General features: G+C 40.4%; 1 protein-coding gene across 4 annotated transcripts in view; it reads left to right on the plus strand.

Moving 5' to 3' along the window:
• LOC105489066 (ADAMTS like 1) overlaps positions 1 to 21,922 on the plus strand; it is a 950,014-nt gene that overhangs the window by 910,180 nt on the left and 17,912 nt on the right. The window lies entirely within an intron of this gene.

Below are 21,922 nucleotides of genomic sequence, written 5' to 3' on the forward strand. Positions count from 1 at the left end.
GGTGCTGGGCAATGCCCAGCCTCTGTGCTCCACGGTGCAGGAAGGATCTGCTTGGCCAGATTCCTGATTATTGCCTTCCTGGCCAGGCACTTGCTTACATCAAATCTTGCCTATCTGCCAGGCTGGGACATGCTCTCAGATCTTATCTTTGTGACTTTGAATAAGAGAATGCTGTCACTGGAACCTCTTCCACTCCGGCTTTCTAGTTCAGGGGTATTTAACCTGGGGTCCACAAGCTTTGGGAACTCCATAAGCCCTCTAGTATATGTGCAAATACGCTTTTCACTGGTGAAAGAATCCAGAGCTTTATTCAGTTTCTTAAATAGATGCATTACCCCGCAACATTAACTACTTGCTGTACATCAAAAGGTTGACAACAAATTTAGTCTTACCAATAATTAAAGAAAAGCAAATAAAAAGAAATCCTATTTGCCATAAATAGATTGGTAAAGATGAAAAATGTTTATGAAATCTGTATTAATTTGATTGCAGCTGTAAGAAATTACCATAGTTGGCTTAAAACAACACAAATTTGTTCTGTTCTAGTTCTAGAGGTCAGAAGTCCAAAACAGATCTTACTGGGCTAAAATCAAGATTGACCAAGCTGTTTCCTTCTGGAGGCTCTGGGGGGAAGTGTATTTGTCTTTTCAGCTCCTCAAAGCCACCTGCATCCCTTGGCTGTGGCCCTTCTCCCATCTGCAAGGACAGCAGCATAGCATCTTCACACTTCTCTCTGACTCACTATCTTCCCCATTATAAGGCCCCTTTTGATGACATGAGGTCTACTTGCATAATCAAGGATAATCCCCCATCTCAGTATCCTTTCTTAACCACATTTGCAAAGTCCTTTTTGTCATGTAGCATATTCATAGGTTTGAGGGATTAGGAGGTGGATTTCTTTAGGGGGGCAGTAGTTATTCTGTCTACCAAAATATCAAAGAATTAAATAACATATACTATCATGCGTTGCTGTCCAAAACATAAATTAGTATAACATTTCTGAAGGGCAATTTAGCAATGTATATCAGTATTTTCAAATGATACCTATTGAGCTATCAGTGCTACTTCAGTCATGTAACCTAGGGAAGTATTTGGTCACAGAGATGTATGTACTAGGAAATTCACCACAGCATAGTTTATATTAGTGAAAAATTGGAAACATGTAATTATCTATGGAGAGTTGATTAAAGATTCTTTTTTTTGCTTCATAATGGTGCTGATTTTATTTTTATTTTTTTATTTCAATAGCTTTTGGGGTACAAGTGGCTTTTTGTTACAGGGATGAATGAATTATATAGTGGTGAATTCTGAGATTTTAGTGCACCCGTCACCCATTTAAAGAATGAGGTAGACCTATTTTCATTGACAAGAAAATTGTCCAAGATTTATTAATCTGCCTAATGATGTATGTGCATATGTGTGATTGGAATGAGTGACATTCAGATCAATTACCTCTGAGAAGTGGGACTTGAGGGATTTTTGCATTTTTAGATTTTTGTGAGCTTTTAGTCTATAATGAATGTACACTGGCATTTTTTAAAGTAACAAGTTGAATCTTTTAATTAGAAAAGAAGGTATTGAATTCATCTTCCTTCTCTTGTGAAAATGGCTGTTTTCTTTGGGGGTAAAAATATATCTTGCACAGGCAGTTAGTGGCTTTACTAGACCATTTGTTCTCAGCATACAGAAACTCTAATGATCTCATACCCTTAACCAGGGGTTAGTCCTGAAGCCAAGTCTAGACCACCACCCCTTTATAAATAAGATTTTAGTGGGGCACAGCCATACCCATTTGTTTACATATTATTTATGGCTGATCTCAAGTTACAGTGGCAGAATTGAGTAGTTGTGACAGAGACCATATGGTTACAATACCGTAGACCAAAGTCTACAATATTCACTATCTGGCCCTTAAAAAAAAAAAAAAAAAAGTTTGCCAACTCCTGCTCTGGCCTTCTTACCAACAATGACAAACATCTTTGACTACTTTGTAATAATTTTTTGACAAGAGTGAAGAGTCAGATAGCAATATGTAAACACCTTGTTGTAAACACTGTTCATTCCCAATTCCCACCCCCACCATCATATTCCAAAAACATATGTTAAGGGGGAAAAACCTCATTACTGTAGGAAAAGGTTGGTTTTCCTTCTCTATATTCTGGGGTTTCTCAGCTTTGGTCTTTAGAAAGATCTAAGAGCAAACTCTAATAAAAGGCTAATTGTACATTTTAAAACAGAATATAGGTGCCCAGTAATGGTACTGGATAACAGGCATAATTTCTGTCCCATAGTAAGCGTACTTGCTCTGTCCAAGCCTGGATTTAGGCTTTCAAATCTGCTGTCCTTGGAATGCCTTTGAGAAGCTCTGTGGAAACTTTCGTTCTCACTTCCATTCGTTATATAGAGATCACATACACATCCCTCGTTATACAGAGATCATATACACATCCCTCTCTTAATATGCATTTCCCATTCTAGACCCTCCACTTTCATGCAATGTGAGTGCTATGGAAAATAGGGAAGCCCAAAAAGAACTGATTCAATCAAGTTATCCATTCCCAGCAGAACAGCATGTGCTCTGCCTCATCCAAGTCTAAATTGGCCTGAATCCCAGGTTGCCTAAGGAGACTGCATTGGTTTTAGGGCTCCTAAATCCAAATGCATCTCGGAAAGGTCAGAATTGGACCCAGGGATCTGAACCAGGCCACTTCTTCCTTAAGCCATCAGAGAGTCCACTAAATGCTCCACAGGAATCTCTGGAGTATATAAATCCAAGGCAAATTGAGAACCACACCCAAAGAAGATTAGGAGCCAAAACAAATCAATACTAGAAATGTAGGTTGCAAGACAAATAGCAGGCATTTGGTCAACTGTCTGCCCTTCAGGTGCCCATCACAATGATGCTGTGACATTTCCAGTAAGGGCTGTGGATGGATTTCTGATGTTTCTTTATAGGACCTATCTATTTATGGGTCCTTGCAAAACCATTTGCTCTTTGGGTTTGGCTGCCAAAGGCCAGACATCACCTGCCAGAGCATATTCTTATCCTAGGAGAGAGCCAGCCAGACCCTTTCAGACACCTCTGTCCTTACTCCTGTTCTTCCTCCCTTGCCATGGCTCTCATCCCTACTTCAGCTCACCACTTAACTCTCCCCTTTCTTCCTTCCCTCACATTGTTTGTTATTTTCTTTCCTTTGTTGAGAAGTTTCTGGAGCCTCAAGACCCAGGAGACTTATGTGGGAATAATAAATCCAGGAAAGGTCTTCGCATTCCCCCGGTAGCTCCGCTCCCACTGCTCACCGTGGAATTCCTAGTCAGCAGTGGCTCCTTCCTGTGGCTTGCCGCTGAACCCTGTGCTGTGCCCAGTGAGGCCGCCTGGGATACCTGCTAGGAATATTAGCCATTCTTCATATCCACTGCTGTGCTGTGGCTTTGGTTCAGCGGAAGAGAAATGAAATGGGATGTAGACAGGGCTGTGAGTGAAGGTTCTTTTTTTGTGTTGGGGTGGGGGGCGTTATTTCTTTTGCAAAGGCTCTCACCCAAAATCAGAGCCAAACTTAGCCTGAGTTCCTAAGGCATGCTGGCTCAGAGCTGCTGCTGGCTTTTGTTTTTCCTCCAAGCTGATCTGTATATTTTCTAGCTTGCCTTTCCATTGGCTGGAGTGAGGGGCTGAGAACAGCTATATCACTCAAGAGAAGAGAATATTCTTAGAGTCCACGGGTTTTCCTCTGAAACCGCTGTTTTCTTCTCAGAGCAATAGCACCTTGATTATGGAGTGCTTCCCTGAAAGTCCTAAAATAATGTCCTATTTCAGAGCAAATGTGAAACATCATTTCATTCCTTACAGAATCTAATCTTGGTGAGCGTAATGGATAAGTATATACAGAGAGGGGAATTTCTGACCTAGGACTCTCCTCAAAAGTATGGTATGACCCAAGTATGATCCACATTCTAGAGTTCATTAAAAGGCCATCTCATCTGTGGACTGAAATTACTTCCTCAGCTCCAGGCAGCGTGCATCCAGGCCTTCCCAGGGTCATCCTGGTCTTCCCTCCTGCAGGCCAGGTGGCACCTGCCAGCAGCCTGAGGGTAGAGTCAACCAGGGACTTATAAACCCAGAAAGGTGAAACTTCTTAAAAAATGCTAATGTGTTCTTAAAAGGTATATTTTATGCCAAGAGCCTACTGGCAGAGAAGGACATATGGGAACTCTGTGTATTATCCATGTGAGATAGGTTCAATTCCGATCAACACTCCTGTGAATTTTTAATATTGGACTGATTTCCTAGAGCCTGCCTGCCTGCCTGCTGCCCCCTAGAGGTGGCCCAATCCTGGAGAAGCATGTTGTTTAACACGGCCAAACTCTTATCTTACAGTACAATCACATTTTCATAGTTGTGTGTGCATATGTATCAGAAGCAGGCATCTCATCTTCTTCACCTGTAAGAGGATAACCAAGTCCTAGGGTATTAGTGAGGGTAGTAGCCACATAGTAACCCAATCATTTTGGAAAAGGCAAGGCCTTAATCAAGTCATAAATCTGGATGGAGCTACTTTTCATGCTGAGAAAGATATAAAGTTCTTCTACCAGATGCCCAGGCTCATGGGAGACATTAGCATACCCCCTGCCAATGGAAACCCAAAGCTTTACACTAGGGGTGAAGAGACATTTGAGGAATGGAAAATCGGCTTGGATAGTTTTATTTTTCCAGGAACGTCTTTAAGTTAGTTTTCTTTGGGCAAATGTACATGGGAATCATCTTGGCCCAGTTATTTGACCAGCTCATTGGGAGGTCCCAGAAATCGGAGTGAAAATTAAAGTTGCTTGTCTTCTCCCACAGCCTTCTAGGGTCCAGCTGACAAATGGGAATGAGTAACTGCGTTTTTCCAATATGAATTAATCATTCCTCTCGGCCGGCTGCTTGGTGCCAGCTCCCACTCGTTCTAAGCTCTTTAGTGACCATCTCTGCCACCCAAGAGAATGCCAAACCAGAAATGGAAGGAGCCAGAAAAGGCACAGAAACGACTTCCCTACTTTTGCTCCGTCACCCCATGGCCTTAGAGTGAGGCCCGTACATACCATATACCATAAGCAAAATGGAGATCCCTCTATAAAATTTACAGGACTGAGTGTTTTCCAGTTTTGGAAAATTAAATTAAGGAAAGGACTCCCAGACTGACTACACCAAGTGCCAAGTTTCATCCCGACACACATCATTTTTATAGTAAGTTTAACTCTGTGAAAAATAGAGGATTGTAATGAAAATGCTGACAGGCCTAGAGCCAGTTCATGAAGTAATAATGCCACATCTTTCATACTTTTACACAGCATGTCCTAATCAGCCACAGCTTTCTTTTCCTTTAGAAAGCAGTTAAATAAGTGAAAATTCCCAGAGTACTACTTTTTCTCCTCCTCTTTTAGATTGTATATTCTTATTTTCAGACCATTCTTCGTCATGAACTGGGTTCAGTCCATTTACAGCTTTTACTCTGTGCAATCAGTTTATCAAGCTCAGGTGCTTTCTTCTGAGCTGTTTTGCCGGAGAGTGGAGAGAGGAGAAAAAACGTGCACTCAGAACTCTTTTGCTTCTGCTCATTAAGGCTAAGAATGCATCAAAATGATCTTTGGCTGTGTGGCTCACTCAGAGTGACTGGCAGCTAATGAATGCCTGAGCTGGTTTGATCTATCCTACAAGGAAGCCCACAAATTAAGCCATTTGCCAAAAATCTTGGTGATTTTCAGACCTTTGAATCAACAAAAATCCACTATATAATGACCCTTGTATTGTGAATTCAGAGCTTCTTTAGAGACAAGTGCCACAAAGGCAACCTTATGCTGTGAATTTTAAAGTTAGCATCTTCTGCTGGGGGTGCAAGGAAGTGAAGCCAGGGCTGCCAGGGCTCCCAGTTTTCTACCCCAATTTCCTTCTCACCTGTCCAACTCAGGCTGTTTCCCTGAGTAAGGCTGTTTCCCTGAGTCAGGCTGTTTAGTCACAGAAGCCAATGTAAAATCAAGAGACAAACATGCAGAAAGTCAGTGAAGTCAATTGGACAAAAGCAAGGATGTCAACTGGTGGCACATTATAGGTTACATCTGGACCGATGCCCTGTCCTTGCTGGAGGCCATTGATTCTGTCATAGTTGGAGCAAATAATGAGGGGAGCTCCCTGGTCTTTAGTGCTTCCTTTTCCCTATTTCTTATCTGTACTTGGGGATGTTAGACCCATTCAGAGAGATCTCTTTTCTGGCATTTAAGATTTAAAAAAAAAAATCAATCACACATTTTTAAAAGGGGGCAACTTCATGTATAATTTAGTTTTCTTATTGGGTACATCTGTCCCATTCTAAACTTTTCTTTCCAGATATTTTTTTAAAACTAGATGAAACTAGGGAGAGGAAACCTTACACATATGTGAATCACACCTGGCTTTGGCTCAGTTTAGAACCACTTTAGGCCTGGGAATGGGGCCTAAAGACAATATTTTCTTTCACTGGTTAAGAAGGGTTGATAGAGAGAGGCCTTCTGCTGCCAGAACTCTCGTTAGCTAAGCAGCCTTCCCACGTGCTGCATCCTCCTCAGCCACCTCACTAACCCAAGCGCTTTAATAGCTGAGGCCTGGGGAGGAGAGAGCACTGTCACTGCCTGCTGATGGCCTCTTCCCTGGGGTGGAAATGCTCCGCATATATGTAGCTGGGAGGGAAACAGAAAAGACAGATGCTCGCCCCCTGCCTTAAACACTGTGAACTTCTTCGCTGAAGGAAAAGGGAGGGGTGGGAATGATTTATTATTTGGCCTCTCGGAGGCGTGGAATACATTATTAGCACGTGTTTTTGGTGTCCTTGTAAATGGCACGCAGAGATTGCTTGCCTTAAAAAAACAAAACAAAACAAAAATGACGGGCACTTCATTTATTTTAACAAATGAGAAATGTCCGTGACAGAAAGGAACCTGTTACAAGCCAGGTTTTCTCATTAGCAGTGAAATATGGATAATTACTCAGTGGGAACATACACAGTGGGGATTCATGTTAAATTCCTTATTTTGCCTGTCGCTGCTGGCAATCCAAAGAGAGCACTGTATACACACAGAGACATACACATAAATATGTACATAAAAGCACAGGGGCCTGTACTGCATGTGCTGAGAATACCAATTCTGAACACAAAGTTTTTATAAAATAAGCTATGTATTCAGTTAAAGGCCTTGAAAAAACAGATTGACAGAAAAGGCAGATGGCTGACAATTTTGTTCATTTACCTTGGTTATAATTAGTTTATTTTGATCTTTTCCTTTACTGTTCAAAGTGGACTTTCCTAAAAGGGTTTTCAATTCAAGATGAACAGTCATGCTTATTAGAAGTACGTTCCCTGTGGTCAGTGTCCCAATGCGAAGGGAACTACAGTCACCTCTACAGCAGAGGGACATTGCCTGAGGAATGAGAGGGTATGTTAGGATTGCTGTAGTTAGGATATACATTCAGCAGCTTTTAACAAAGACCCCCAGCAACAGTAGCTTAAAGAAGGCAGAAGTATATTCCAGTTTCAAGTAACGGTCCAGAGGAAGATGTTCCAGGCCTGGTCTGACACCATATCCTCTAGAGACCAAGGCAAAATGTCTTTAATCTCCTCTTGCTCTGACATCTCTGGGGTGTTGCCCTTATCCACCTAGGCCAGGATGGCTTGCTGTATGTACATGTTCTCAACAGCAGGATAGAGGAAGGGGCAAGAGGAACAAATCCTTTTAAAGATAGGTTTCAGGACGTGTGCACAGCCCTCTCCCTCTCTACTGAATGTAACCACATGCTGCACACTTTCTTGCAAGGGAAAGTTGGAAAAATCTCTATTCCAAGAAACTATGTACCTCAAGTTCAGAGGTTCTTTTCCTATAAGAGGAGGACAGATATGAAGGGACTAGCAGATTCGGCCACCCACAGCAACCAATCTAAAGTTGTCAGAAGCAAAGGTGTTGAGCACAAATGAAAGTCATCTCCGAGTGCAACAGAGCTGCATGAATAAAAGTGAACCTACCAGCAGGAATTTTTAAGTTTGACAGATTATAAAATATTTGGGGAAATATTTTTAAATAGGCTGGTACACCAATTGTTTTAAACTTGTTAAAACTTTCTAGAAAAGGTATAGAGCTGAATAGGCAAAGTATGTAAAAGCAATTGTGTAAACACAGAGTCATTCCTGATGATTTAAACAGTGCAAACGTGTTTTTCTTTTCATTATGGGTAATTTCACATACATACAAAATAAACCTAATGGTATATAGAGAACCCCCATGCCCTCATCACCACCTTCTGCCATTCTTATTTCATTTGTACTTTCACCCATGCCCCACTCCATCCCTACTCAATTATTCTTTTAGGTAAAATGTATATACATTGAAATACATACAGCTTTTTTTTTTTTAGACGGAGTCTTGCTCTGTCGCCCAGGTGGAGTACAGTGGTGTGATCTCGGCTTACTGCAACTTCTGCTTCCCGGGTTCAAGCAATTCTCTGCCTCAGCCTCCTGAGTAACTGGGACTACAGGCGCCTGCCACCATGCCAGGCTAATTGTATTTTTAGTAGAGATGGGGTTTCACCATCTTGGCCAGGCTGGTCTTGAACTCCTGACCTCGTGATCCACCCACCTCTGTCCCCCAAAGTGCTGGGATTAAGGGCATGAGCCACTGCGCCTGGCCATAGGGTTTTCTATGGTAAACGATATCATTGGTGAACAGCAACAGTTTTACTTCCTCTTTACCAATTTGGATGTCCTTTCTTTCTTTCTCTTGTCTAATTGCTCTGGCTAGGACTTCAAGTACTATGTTGAAGAGAAGTGGTAAAAGTGGGCATCCTTATCTTGTTCTGGTTCTCAGGGAAATCTTTTCCCCATTCAGTATAGTGTTGGTTGTGGATTTGTTATAGATGGCTTTTATTACCTTAAGGTACATCCCTTCTATGCCAATTTTGCTGAGCGTTCTAATCATAAAGCAATGCTGGATTTTGTCAGGTGCTTTTTCTGCATCAATTGAAATGATCATGTGATTTTTTATTTATGTGGTGTATCACATTTATTGACTTGCGGATATTAAACCATCCCTGCATCCCTGGTATGAAACCCAATTGATCAAGGTGGATTATCTTTTTGATATGCTGTTGGATTTGGTTAGCTAGTATTTTGTTGAGGATTTTTACATTGGTGTTCATCAGGGATACTGGTCTGTAGTTTTCTTTATGTCCTTTCCTGGTTTTGGTATTAGGATGATACTGGCTTAATAGAATGATTTAGGGAGGACTCCCTCTTTCTCTATTTTTTGGAATAGTTTCAGTAAGATTGGTACTAACTCTTCTTTGGATGTCTGATAGAATTCAGCTGTGGATCCATCTGGTCCTGGACTTTTTTTGTTGGCAGTTTTTTTTATTACCATTCCAATCTCAGTGCTTGTTGTTGGTCTGTTCAGAGTTTCTATTTTTTCCTGGTTTAATCTAGGAGGGTTGTATATTTCCAGGAATTTATCCATCTCCTCTAGGTTTTCTAGTTTGTGCATGTAAAGGTGTTCATAGTAGCCTTGAATGATCTTTTGTATCAGCTGTAACATCTCCCATTTTGTTTCTAATTGAGCTTACTTGAATCTTCTCTCTTCTTGGTTAACTCACTAATGGTCTATCAGTTTTGTTTGATCTTTTTAAAGAACCAGGTTTTTGTTTCATTTATCTATTTTTTTGTATCAATTTCATTTAGTTCTGTTCTCATCTTTATTATTTCCTTTCTTCTTCTGGGTTTGAGTTTGGTTTGTTCTTGTTTCTCAGATTCCTTGAGGTGTAACCTTAAAGATCGTCTATTTCTGGTCTTTCAGACTTTTTGATGTAGACATTCAAGGCTGGGAACTTTCCTCTTAGCACCACCTTTGCTGTATCACAGAGGTTTTGATAGATTGTGTCACTATCATTATTCAATTCAAATAATTTTTTAATTTCTGTCTTGATTTCATTGTTGATACAACAATCATTCAGAAGCAGGTTATTTAATATCCATGTATTTGCATGGTTTTGAAGGTTCCTTTTGGAGTTGATTTCCAATTTTATTCCACTGTGGTCTGAGAGAGTACTTGATATCATTTTGATTTTCTTAAATTTACTGAGACTTGTTTTATGGCCTATAATATAGACTATCTTGGAGAATGTTCCATGTGCTGATGAACACAGTGTATATTCTACAGTTGTTGGGTAGAATATTCTACAAATATCTGTTAAATCCGTTTGTTCTAGGTTAGAGTTTAAGTTTATTGTTTCTTTGTTGACTGTCTTGATGACCTGTCTAGTACTCTCAGTGGATTATTGAAGTCTCCACAATTATTGTGTTGCCGTCTATCTCATTTCTTAGGTCTGGTAATGATTGTTTTATAAATTTGGGAGCTCCGGTATTACGTGCATAGTTAGGCTTGTGATATTTTCCTGTTAGACTAGTCCTTTTGTAATTATATATGTCTCTCTTGGTCTTTTTAACTGCTGTTGCTTTAAAGTCTGTTTTGTCTGGTATAAGAATAACTACTCCTGCTTGTTTTTGGTGTTCATTTGCATGGAATATCTTTTTCTACCCTTTTACCTTAAGTTTATGTCAGTCCTTATGTGTTAGGTGAGTCCCTTAAAGACAGCAGGTGCTTGGTTGGTGAATTCTTACTCATTCCTCCATTCTCCATCTTTTAAGTGGAGCATTTAAGCCATTTATATTCAACATTAGTATTGAGAGGTGTGGTACTATTCTATTCATTGTGCTAGTTGTTGCCTAAATACGTGTGTGTGTGTGCATGTGTGTGTGTGTATTATTGCTTTATAGGTCCTATGAGATTTATGCTTTACGAAGTTCTATTCTGGTGTATTTTGAGGATTTGTTTCAAGATTTAGAGCACCTTTTAGCAGTTCTTGTAGTGCTGACTTGGTAGCGGCAAATTCTCTCAGCATGTTTGTCTGAAAAAGACTATCTTTCCTTCATGTATGATGCTTAGTTTTGCTGGATACAAAATTCTTGGCTGATAATAGTTTTGTTTAAGGAAGCTAAAGATAGGACCACAATCACTTCTAGCTTGTAGGGTTTCTGCTGAGAAATCTGCTGTTAATCAGGTAGGTTTTCCTGTATAGATTATCTGTTACTTTTGGCTTGTAGCTCTTTAGATTATTTCCTTTGTCTTGACTTCAGATAATCAGCTGACTATGTGCCTAGATGATGATCTTTTTGCAATGAATTTCCTGGATGTTCTTTGAGCTTCTTCTATTTGGATGTCTAGATGTCTAGCAAGGTCAGGGAAGTTTTCCTTGATTATTCCCTCAAATATGTTCTCCAAACATTTAGATATCTCTTCTTCCTTGGGAACATCAATTATTCTTAGGTTTTATCTTTTAACATAATGCCAAACTTCTTGACATCTTTATTCATTCATTTTAATCTTGTTTTCTTTGTCTTTGTCAGATTGGGTTAATTCAAAAAACCTGTCTTCAAGTTCTGAAGTTCTTTCTTCTACTTGTTTTATTCTGTTGAGACTTTCCTGTGTATTTTGCATTTCTCTGTGTCCTTCATTTCCAGAAGTTATTATTGTTTTTAATTTATGCTATCTATTTCTCTGGAGATTTTTCCATCCATATCCTGTATCATTTTTTGGATTTCTCGAAGTTGATATTCCCCTTCTCTGGTGCCTTCCTGAGTAACTTAATAATTAACGTTCTGAATTCTTTTTCTGGCAATTCAGAGATTTCTTCTGGATTTGCAGCCATTCCTGGTGAGCTAGTATGATCTTTTGGGAGTGTTTTGTCATAATACCAGGATTGTTTTTCTGGTTCCTTTTCATTTGGGTAGACTATGTCAGAGGGAAGATCTGGGGCTCAAGGGCTGCTGTTCAGATTCTTTTGTCCCACATGGTGCTCCCTTGATGTGGTGCTCTCCCATTTCCCCTAGAGATGTGGCTTTCTAAGAGCTGAACTGCAGTGATAGTTATTTCTCTTCTGGGTCTAGCCATTCAGTGGAGCTACTGGGCTTCTGGCTGGTACTGAGAAGAGTATGTAAAGAGTCTTGTGATGTGATTTGTCTTCAGGTCTCTCAGCCCTGAATACCAGCACCTGCTCTGGTGGCAGTAGCAGGGGAGTGAAGTGGATTCTGTGAGAGTCCTTGGTTGTAGTTTTGTTTAGTATGCTGGTTTTATGTTCGTTGGCCTCCAGTCAGCAGGTGGCACTTTCAAGAGAGCATCAATCAGCTATGGTAGTATAGGGAGTATATAAGCTTGCCCTAGGGTCACCTGGATAAATATTGGGGTCTCTCAGGGCAGTGGGCAGGACCACAGATCTTCCAAGAGATTATATCCGTTGTCTTCAGCTACCAGGGCGGGTAGAGAAAGACCATCAGGTGGGGCAGGGTTAGACGTGTCTGAGCTGAGACTCTCCTTGGGCAGGGCTTGCTGGGACTGCTGTAGCGGATAGGGTGTAGTTCTCAGGCCAATGAAGTTACATTCCCAGGGGGATTATGGCTGCCTCTGCCATGTCATACAAGTTGCCAGGAAAATGGGGAAAGCTGGCAGTGACAGGCTTCACCCAGCTCCCATGCAGCCCGAAAGGCCAGTCTCACTCCCACCAACAGCACCAAGTTTATTTGCAGGCAGCTGGTGAGTCGGGCTGAGAACTTGGCCCAGGCTACAAGCCTCCCAGCTGAAAAAACAAGCAGCACTTTTAGGTTTCACACCTCCCCAACTGCCATGGCTTCTGTGCTCATATCTGCATTCCCTGTTAACCCCACTCCCCAAGATTCTGTCCAGGAAACTTCACATCCAGTCAAAATTGTACAAAGTTCATTTGGAAATTTCCTTCTCCCTGTGGTCTTTCCCCAGTTCCACTGGCAGCCCTCTCCAAGGACCCCTGTAAGACAAAGTCAGAAATGGCTTCCCCAGGAACTGAGAGCCAACAGGGGTCTTCTCACTACTTCTTCTAACCCTACATTTTTCTCAGCTCTCTAAATTAATCTCAGCTCCAGGTAAGGCCAAATCCTTCTTCTGTGATCTAGGCTCCCCAGTGAGGATGTGCATTTGGGGGCAGATTTTCACCCTCTCACACTTTGGGCACTCCCAGTTTTCTGGCTGTCTCATGGCACCTGCAGTGGCAAGCAGTTTCCTTGAAAGGGTCTGTGGATTCTCTGGCCTTTCCCGGTATGTTCCTGTGGTAGTTCTTGGAGCAAAAATTCACAATGTGAATCTTCACATGCTGCTCTGTACATCTGAGTGGAAGCTGCAAGTTAGTTCTGTCTCCTATCTGCCATTTTTTTCCCTCAGGATTATTAGAATTTAGAAGCTTGGAGGAGAGGCCACAAGGAGCTTGGACTCAGAGCTCTGCATGGAAGGGGAGGTGACAGTTGCTGCTGGGATCTCTGAGAGGGCACAATAAGGCAACTTCTGAAGTGTGGGATAAAGCAAATTGCAAACTAGGACCAACTACTGACAATGGAACCAGCTGCACTGCCAGGTTGAAAACCCTAAATTACCTTATATATGACATTTTTTCCATGAGCCCCTTCATTGGCTTAGTTCCATTTCACTATATGTCAACCCAAGCAGTGTAGATTTAAATCGGTCCACTTTGCCCTGGCAGTTGGCTTTGGGGGAGAGAGAAGAAGAGGGGTGAGAATGAGTTTGAGATGATGTTAAGAAATCTGGGAACCTAAAAGCACCTTAAAGGTTATTTCATTGGAACATAAATGAACCTTTAAAATCATCAAATATTCTCACTTACAAATTAGAAAACTGAGGCCAGAGAACCCTATTGAAATCCAGAGTTTTCCTTCAGAGTCATAAATCTATGTAACTAACTTTCACAGTAACAAAACCACTATTTTCAAAAATTTTTCCACAAAACTGATCTTAGCCCTGATAAGTTTCAGAGGCTTTACAGTTACACCCTCAAGATACTTTGGGTTCAGTTACAGACCACTGCAATAAAGCAAATACTGCAATAAAGTGAGTCACACAATATTTTTTGTTTCCCAGTGCATATAAAAGTTATGTTTACAATACATTGTAATCCACTAAGTATGCAACACCAATACATTTAAAACACATACATGCCTTAATTTAAAAATACTTTATTGCTAAAAAATGCTAACAATTAGCCTTAAGCAAGTCTAATCTTTTGCTCATGGAGGGTCTTGCCTTCATGTTGATGGCTGCTGAATATTGGAATGATTCTGGCAGTTTTTAAAACTTCATTTAAACAATGAAGTTTGCTGCATCGATTGATTCATCTCATGAAAGAGTCCTCTGTAGCGTGTGATGCTGTTTGATAACATTTTACTCAGTTGAACTTTTTTCAAAATTGGTATCAATCCTCTCAAACCCTGCCACTGCTTTATTAAGTTTATATAATATTCTAAATCCTTTGTCATCATTTCAACATTGTTCACAGCAACTTCACCAAGAGTAGATTCCATCTCAAGAAACTACTTTCTTTGCTCATCCATTCAAGTTTTATTATGACATTGCAGCAATTCAGTCACATCTTCAGGCTTTACTTCTCATTCTAGTTCTCTTGTTATTTCTACCACATCTGCAGTGACTTCCTCAACACTGAAGTTTTGAACCCCTCAAAGTCATCCATGGGGGTCGGAATCAGCCTCTTCCAAGTTCCTGTTCATGTTGGTATTTTGACCTCCTCCCATGAATCATGAATGTCCTCAATGGCATCTGGAATAAATCCTTTCCAGAACATTTTCTATTTACTTTTCCCAGATGCATTTGAGAAATTACTATCCATGGCAGCTATAGCATTATGAAATTTGTTTCTTAAAGAGTAAGACTTAAAAGTTGAAATTACTCCTTGATCCATGGACTGCAGAATGGATGTTATGTTTGCAGAAATGAAAATAAGAATCTCCTTGTACATCTCCATCAGAGGTCTTGGGTGGATAGGTGTGTTGTCAATAACCAGTAATATTTTGAAAGAAGTCTTCTTCTCTGAGCAGTAGGTAACAAAAGAGTGATCTTAAAATCTTCTTTAAACCATGCTATAAATAGATGTGCTGTCATCCAAGCTTTGTTGTTCCATTTATAGAGCACAGGCAGACTAGATGGAGCGTAATTCTTAAGGGACCTAGGATTGTTAGAACTAGAGATGACCATTGGCTTCACCTTAAAGTCACCAGCTGCATTATCCCCTAACAAGAGAGTCAGCCTGACCTTTGAAGTTCTGAAGTCAAGTATTGACTTCTCTCTAATTATCAAAGTCCTAGATGTCTTCTTCTTCCAATAGAAGATTGTTTCATCTACACTGAAAATCTCTTGTGTTTAACGTAGCCACCTTCATCAGTGATCTCAGCTAGATTTTCTGGATAACTTGCTGCAGCTTCTACGTCAGCACTTGCTGCTTTAACTTGTACTTTTATGTAAGAGAGACTGTTTCTTTCCTAAAACCTTATGAACCAACCTCTGCTAGCTTCCAACGTTTCCTCTGCAGCTTCCTCACGTCTCTCAGCCTTCATAGAATTGAAGAGAGCTAGGGCTTGCTCTGGATTAGGCACTAGCTTAAGGGAATGTTGTAGCTGGTTTGATCTTCTAACCAGACCACTAAAACTTTCTTCATATCAGCAACAAGACTATTTTACTTCTTATCAATTTTTTGTGTTCACTGGTGTAGCTCTATTAATGTTCTTCAAGAGCTTTTTCTTTGCATTCATAACTTGGCTGTTTGGCACAAGAGACCTGTCTTGGCTTTTGACATACCTTCCCCACTAGACTTAATCATTTCTAGTTTCTGATTTAAAGTGAAAGATGTACAACTTTTTCTTTGTCTTGAACACTTAGATGCCACTGTAGGGTTATTAATTAGCCTAAGTTTAATATTGCTGCATCTCGGGGGATAGGAAGGCGGCCCCAGGAGAGGGAGCAAGATGGGCAAATAGCCATGCAGTTGAACAGTCAGAATACAGACATTTATCAATTAAGTTCATCTTTTTATATAAGCATGGTTCATGGCACCCCAAAACAACTACAATAGTAACATCAAAGATCACTGATAACCATAACAGATCATAATGAAAAGTTTTGAAAATCTGACACAGAGACATAAAGTATGCACATGCTGTTAGAAAATCACACCAATAGATTTGCTCAGCACAGGGTTGCCACAAACCTTCCATTTGTAACAAATGCAGGATCTATGAAGCGCAATAAAGCAAAGCACAATAAAATGAGGTTTGCCTATACTATGAAGGCAGCCTCTCAAAGACCTCTTAGTTGCTGCTTCTCCTGGGTCTTGAGTTCCAAGAACTCCACATCCATGGCAGGCCTGCCCTTGGAAACATCTCTACCCTATTCTCATCTGCACGAGGAACAGCAGGCTGGGAGGCCCTGGGAACATGACCAAGACCCAAGGCTCAGATGGGCCAAGAGAGATTTCCTGGCTACTCACTATGGCCTCTGATTCCAAGAAGGAGGGAGGAATTTGGATGTAATTTTTCTGCAAATATTCCTCTTATTTAGCTGACTAAGGTTTCTGGCTCCCAGATAAGTAACTTCTTCAGCCATAGAGACCAACCTAGGGGCTGCTACCACTCCTTTTTCTGCCTAAATACTCTCTCAGAAAATCCTAAGGCAGTTGGGAAAATGAGGACTAGGAGAAAATATGAAAGATTCCTTGGCCAAATGTCTTCTGTGTGCTTAGGAATAGTAAGGTTCATATTTTTCAACTTAAATCTCCTCAGCCTCACCAGGGCTGACCAAACAGGATTCATGGAGCCAGCATCTTGATAGCATATGGCCTTTTTTTTTTCCTTCAAAGTAGATGTGATAGGGAGACATGCATTTGCCTATTTCAGTCAGGCTAAAAAGCTTTATTTGTTTTAGCTGCACTTTTAAAAGTATATTTACCTTCATACACATATAGTTTTCCTGGCTTTTATTGGAAAATGAAACCAGCATTTTACTCCAGGCTACATTTGGGGTTGGAGAGTATAGGTGTTGTGATCCCAGGAGATCCCCAGTGGACTGATTTCTCTCCCCAAGGTCATTTCTACCCTCATTTCAGAACAGGAGTGTGGTGACACCACTATGGACCTCGTGGCATGTAGATGCCTAGATGCCACCAGGAGCTTGTGCTTGTGGTGAGCCTCATTCTCCTAAGTACCTTGAGTAAGGTGATACAAGGCCAGGCAAGGTGACTCACACCTGTAATTCCAGCACTTTGGGAAGCTGAGGAGGGAGGATCACTTGAGGCCAGGAGTTCAAAACCAGTCTGGGCAACATAGCAAGACTCCATCTCTACTAAAAAAAATTATTAATTAGCTGTGCATGGTGGCATATGCCTGTAGTCCTAGCTATTTGGGAGGCTGAGGTGGGAGGATCACTTGAGCCCAGGAGTTCAAGATTGCAGTGAGCTATGATTGCACCATTGCACTCCAACCTGAGCAACAAAATGAGATCCTGCCTCAAAAAAAAGAAAAAAAAAAAAAGAGGATACAGGTCAGGCAAGAGCTGGGTCAGTACACAAGTAGCAGCTCTGTCCTATTCCAGGCCTTCAATCCACTGGCCAAGTTGAAAAGCTGGAAGATACCTCTCCCTAAATGTATCAGTTAGCTATCACCTCACACATACACATGCTGCATTTTAAAAAGCCCAAACTTGGTGACTTAAAACAACAATCAATTGTTCTTACTGATCTTACTTAGTTCAGCTGATCTAAGCTGGGTTTGGCTGGAGTGACTTGACTGTTCTCCGCATTTCTCTTGTCTTCCTCTTGGGATCATCAGGCCAGTCCTGGCATGACTTTCTAATATAATGGCAAAGGCACAACAGCGCAAGCAAAAGCTCCCAAGATCTCTTGAGGTCTAGGTTTAGAACTGTTACATTAGCATCTCTGTCTCAGTTTTTTATTGTGGTAAGAGATACATAAAATTTACCATTTCAACTCTTTAAGTGCACAGCCTGATGCCATTGCATACATCTACCTTGTTGTACAGCTATCACCACTGCCTCCAGAATTTTTTCATCAACTAAAACTCTGCACTCCCCCTCCCTCCCTTCTCCCAGCCTCTGGTAGCCACTGTTCCACTTTCTGTTTCTATGAATTTGGCTGTTCTAGGTACCTCATATAAATGGAATCATACAGTATCTGTCCTTTTATATCTGACTTCCTTCACTTAGTATAATGTTTTCAAGGCTCATCCATGTTGTAGTGTATGTCAGAATGTCATTCCTTAAGGCTGTATAATATTCCATCATATATATATACCACATTTTGTTTATCTACCCATCTATTGTTGGATATTTGGGTTGTTTAAATCTTTTGGGTATTATGAATAATGCTGCTATGAACATAGGTGTACAAATATCTTTTAAAGTTCCTGTTTTCAATTCTTTTGAATATATACCCTAAAGTGGAATTGCTGGAGCATACGATAATGCTATATTTAATTTTTTAGGGACCACCATACTGTTTCCCACAACAGCTGCTCCATGTTATATTCCCACTAGCAATGCACAAGGTTTCCAATTTTTTCACATATTTGTAAACATTTATATTTTGGGTTTCTTTTAATAATAGCCATCCTGGTGGGTATGCAGTGGTAACTCATGGTGGGTTTAATTTGCACTTTCCTAATGATTAATTGAGCATCTTTTCATGTGTTTATTGGCCATTTGTGTATCTCTTTTGGAGAAATGTCTGCTCAAGTCCTTTGCTTATCTGGGCATTTGCCCAAACTGGGTGGTTTGTTAGTTATCAAATTTTAAGAGTTTTTTATATAGTCTGCATATTAATTTCTTATCAGATCTGTGCTTTGCAAATATTTTCTCTCATTCTGTGAGTTGCTTTTTCACTCACTTGATAGTGTCTTATGATGTGTAAGAGATTTAAATTTTGATGAAATCTACTTTATTTTTTTGTTTGTTGCCTATATTTTAGTGTCATATCTAAGAAACCATTGCCAAACCCAGTGTCATTAAAGTTTTCCCTGTGATTTTTTGTAAAAGTTTTGTACTTTCCACTCTGAGGTTTAGGTCTTTCATCCACTTTGAGTTAATTTTTATATTTAGTGTAAGTCATTTGTTAACATATGGATATCCAGTTTCCCAGAACCATTTGTTGGCAAGACTATCCTTTCCCCATTGAATGGTCTTTGACCATATATTTAAAAGTCTGTTTCCAGTCTCTATTCTGTTCTTTTGGTCTCTATGTCTGTCTTTATGCCAGTACAGTACTGTTTTGATTACTATCACTTTGTATTAAGTTTTGAAATCAGGAACTATGAATCCTCTATGTTCTTCTTTGGTTATTCTGGGTGTTTTGATATTCCATATAAACTTTAGCATGAGATTCTCTATTTGCAAAATATACCATTGGGATTTTGGTAGGGATTGCATTGAATTGGTAGATTACTATGGGTAGTATTGACATCCTAACAGTATTAAGTCTCTTAATCCATAAACATGAGATGTCCTTCCATGAATTTATATCTTCTTTAATTTCTTTCAGCCATATTTTGTAGCTTTCAGTGTTCAAGATTTTTGTCTCTCAGTCCATTTTGTGCTGCTACAACAGAATGCCTGAGACTAGGTAATTTATAATGAACAGAAATTTATTGGCTCACAGTCTTCCTTTGCATCCTCCAAAAGGGAGGAAAGCTTTGTTTTCACATGGCAAAAGGTGGAAGAGCAAAGAAACAAATAAGGGCTGAACTCACCCTTTTATAATGGCATTAATCCAACCCATGAGGAGAGAGCCCTCATGGCCTGATCACCTCTTAATACTGTTACAATGGAAATTAAATTTCAACATGAGTTTTGGAGGAGACCAGCATCCGAACCATAGTAGCCTCCTTGCTTAAGTTTATTCCTAAGTATTTTCTTCTTTTTGATGCTGTTGTGAGTGGACTTGTTACAATAACAATGAACAATCAGAAAAGAAAAACATCTGTCTAACTCACATGGCCAAAGCCAGAAGGGGGAAGTATAACCGCTCTCTCATGGGAGGGCACTGTCAAGTTGCATGGTAGAGTCAGCGGATACATGAAGGAGTGAAGAATTGGATCATATAATACTACATCCCATACTGAGCTTCCAGGGGTCCATTTTTAGGTGTATCTTTTTAGAACCCTCCCTTCCAAATAGTCTGCTCCTACCCTCTCACTACTACCTCACTACCTCAGGAAAAACAAAAATGAAGGGGAAAAAAGTAAGTGAGCAAAGAAACAAAGGAGGTGGCAAGGTGCCCAGCTGAACAAGTAGCAAGTATGGGGGAAAGAACGCAGTCCAGGAGTCAGGTAGAAGGCCTGCTGCACAGTCTCAGGAAGGTCTCCTAACCTCTCTAGGCCTCAGTTTCTTCCTCTGGTGGTGAACTAGATGATTTCTAGGGATTCCCCATCTTGTGTAAATTTTAACAGTTCTATCCCTGGATTCACAAACAAGAAATATTAGACCAGATGTGGTGGCTCACATCTGTAATCCTTGCACTTTGGGAGGCTGAGGCGAGCAGATCACTTGAGGCCAGGAGTTCAAGATCAGCCTGGCCAACATGGTGAAACCTCGTCTCTACTTAAAAATATGTGTGTGTGTGAGAGAGAGAGAAATTATCTGGGCATGGTGGTGCACACCTGTAATCCTAGCTACTTGGGAGGCGGAGGTTGCTGTGAGCTGAGATTGCACCACCACACTCCAGCTTGGGTGACAGAGCAAGACGCTGTCAAAAAAGAAATGAAACATTAGAAAATCCCTTCTCTCTGTAGATGCATAGGCACCCACCCACACATCCACAGAGGGTAGCCACCTGTCTTAGTCCAGTCAGGCTGATGTAACAGACATATCCTAAAAACTAGTGGCTTATAAACAAAAGAAAATTGTTTTTTACAGTTCTAGAGTCTGGCAAGTCCCAGATAAGTGCAGCAGCAGATCAAGTGAGGGCTTGCTGTCTGCTTCATAGATGGCAGCTTCTCAATGTGTCCCACATGGTGGAAGGGCCAAGGCAGCTCTCCAGGGCCTCTTTTATGAGGACACTAATCTCATTCATGAGGAAAGAGCCCATGTGATGGAATCACATCCCAAAGTCCCCACCCTCTGAAACCATCACCTTGGTGATTAGAATTCAATATGAATCTAGGGGGTACACAAACCCTCAGACCATAGCACCATCTTTGTGCCTCATATCTCATCATTTCCTGCCTTGCATCTACAGTTCTGAGTGTGTTTTCTAAAAATCTTATACCAGCTTGGGATCTCCCTGGAAGAGGGAAGATAGTCTTAATTATCTTATCTTAACTCTCCCCAGAGCAGTAGGTACCAAACAGATATTTTTTCTAAGTGAACTGAGGGGAAAAAAAACTTCAGATTCTTTAATTTTCGATGGCTTTAATGAGTTTTACATATCCAAATAAATTCTCTGTAAGTTGCTGGGGCACAAGAGCGAACACAGCAAATACCCTGTCCTTCCAGGAATTTCTCTCACAACTGCAACCTGTTTATCTTACTGATTCTACACTACAAAGTCCTAGGTAAACATGATGATATCTGAGTTTATTATATCAAAATATGTTTGATGGCTCTGTAGAGATGTATAATATTGTACATGTCCAGCGCAGGCTTTGCAAAAGCCTTCAGAAGACAAAGCCTTATGCAGAAAAAAAGATCCAGGTTTAAAATTGTGTTCCTAGTCTCTGATGAAAACAATTTTGACTGGAAAAATCACATAACAAGTAAAATGAGGGAATATGATACTTTTACCAATTCAAGTTTGTTTCTTAACTATTACTATATAGTATGGTATTTTTTTCCCAACATATTGTATTTGAAGAAGGAATCTGTCAGAAAAAAAAAAATCACTCTAAGAACTACTTATCTTGAAAACACTGTTCAAGGAATGAAGATTAACTGTATCATTATTTTAAAGTTAGTATAGGGACATAAACAGAAATAGGTA

The sequence above is a fragment of the Macaca nemestrina genome, chromosome 14, assembly GCF_043159975.1.
Source record: "Macaca nemestrina isolate mMacNem1 chromosome 14, mMacNem.hap1, whole genome shotgun sequence".
NCBI lineage: Eukaryota > Metazoa > Chordata > Mammalia > Primates > Cercopithecidae > Macaca > Macaca nemestrina.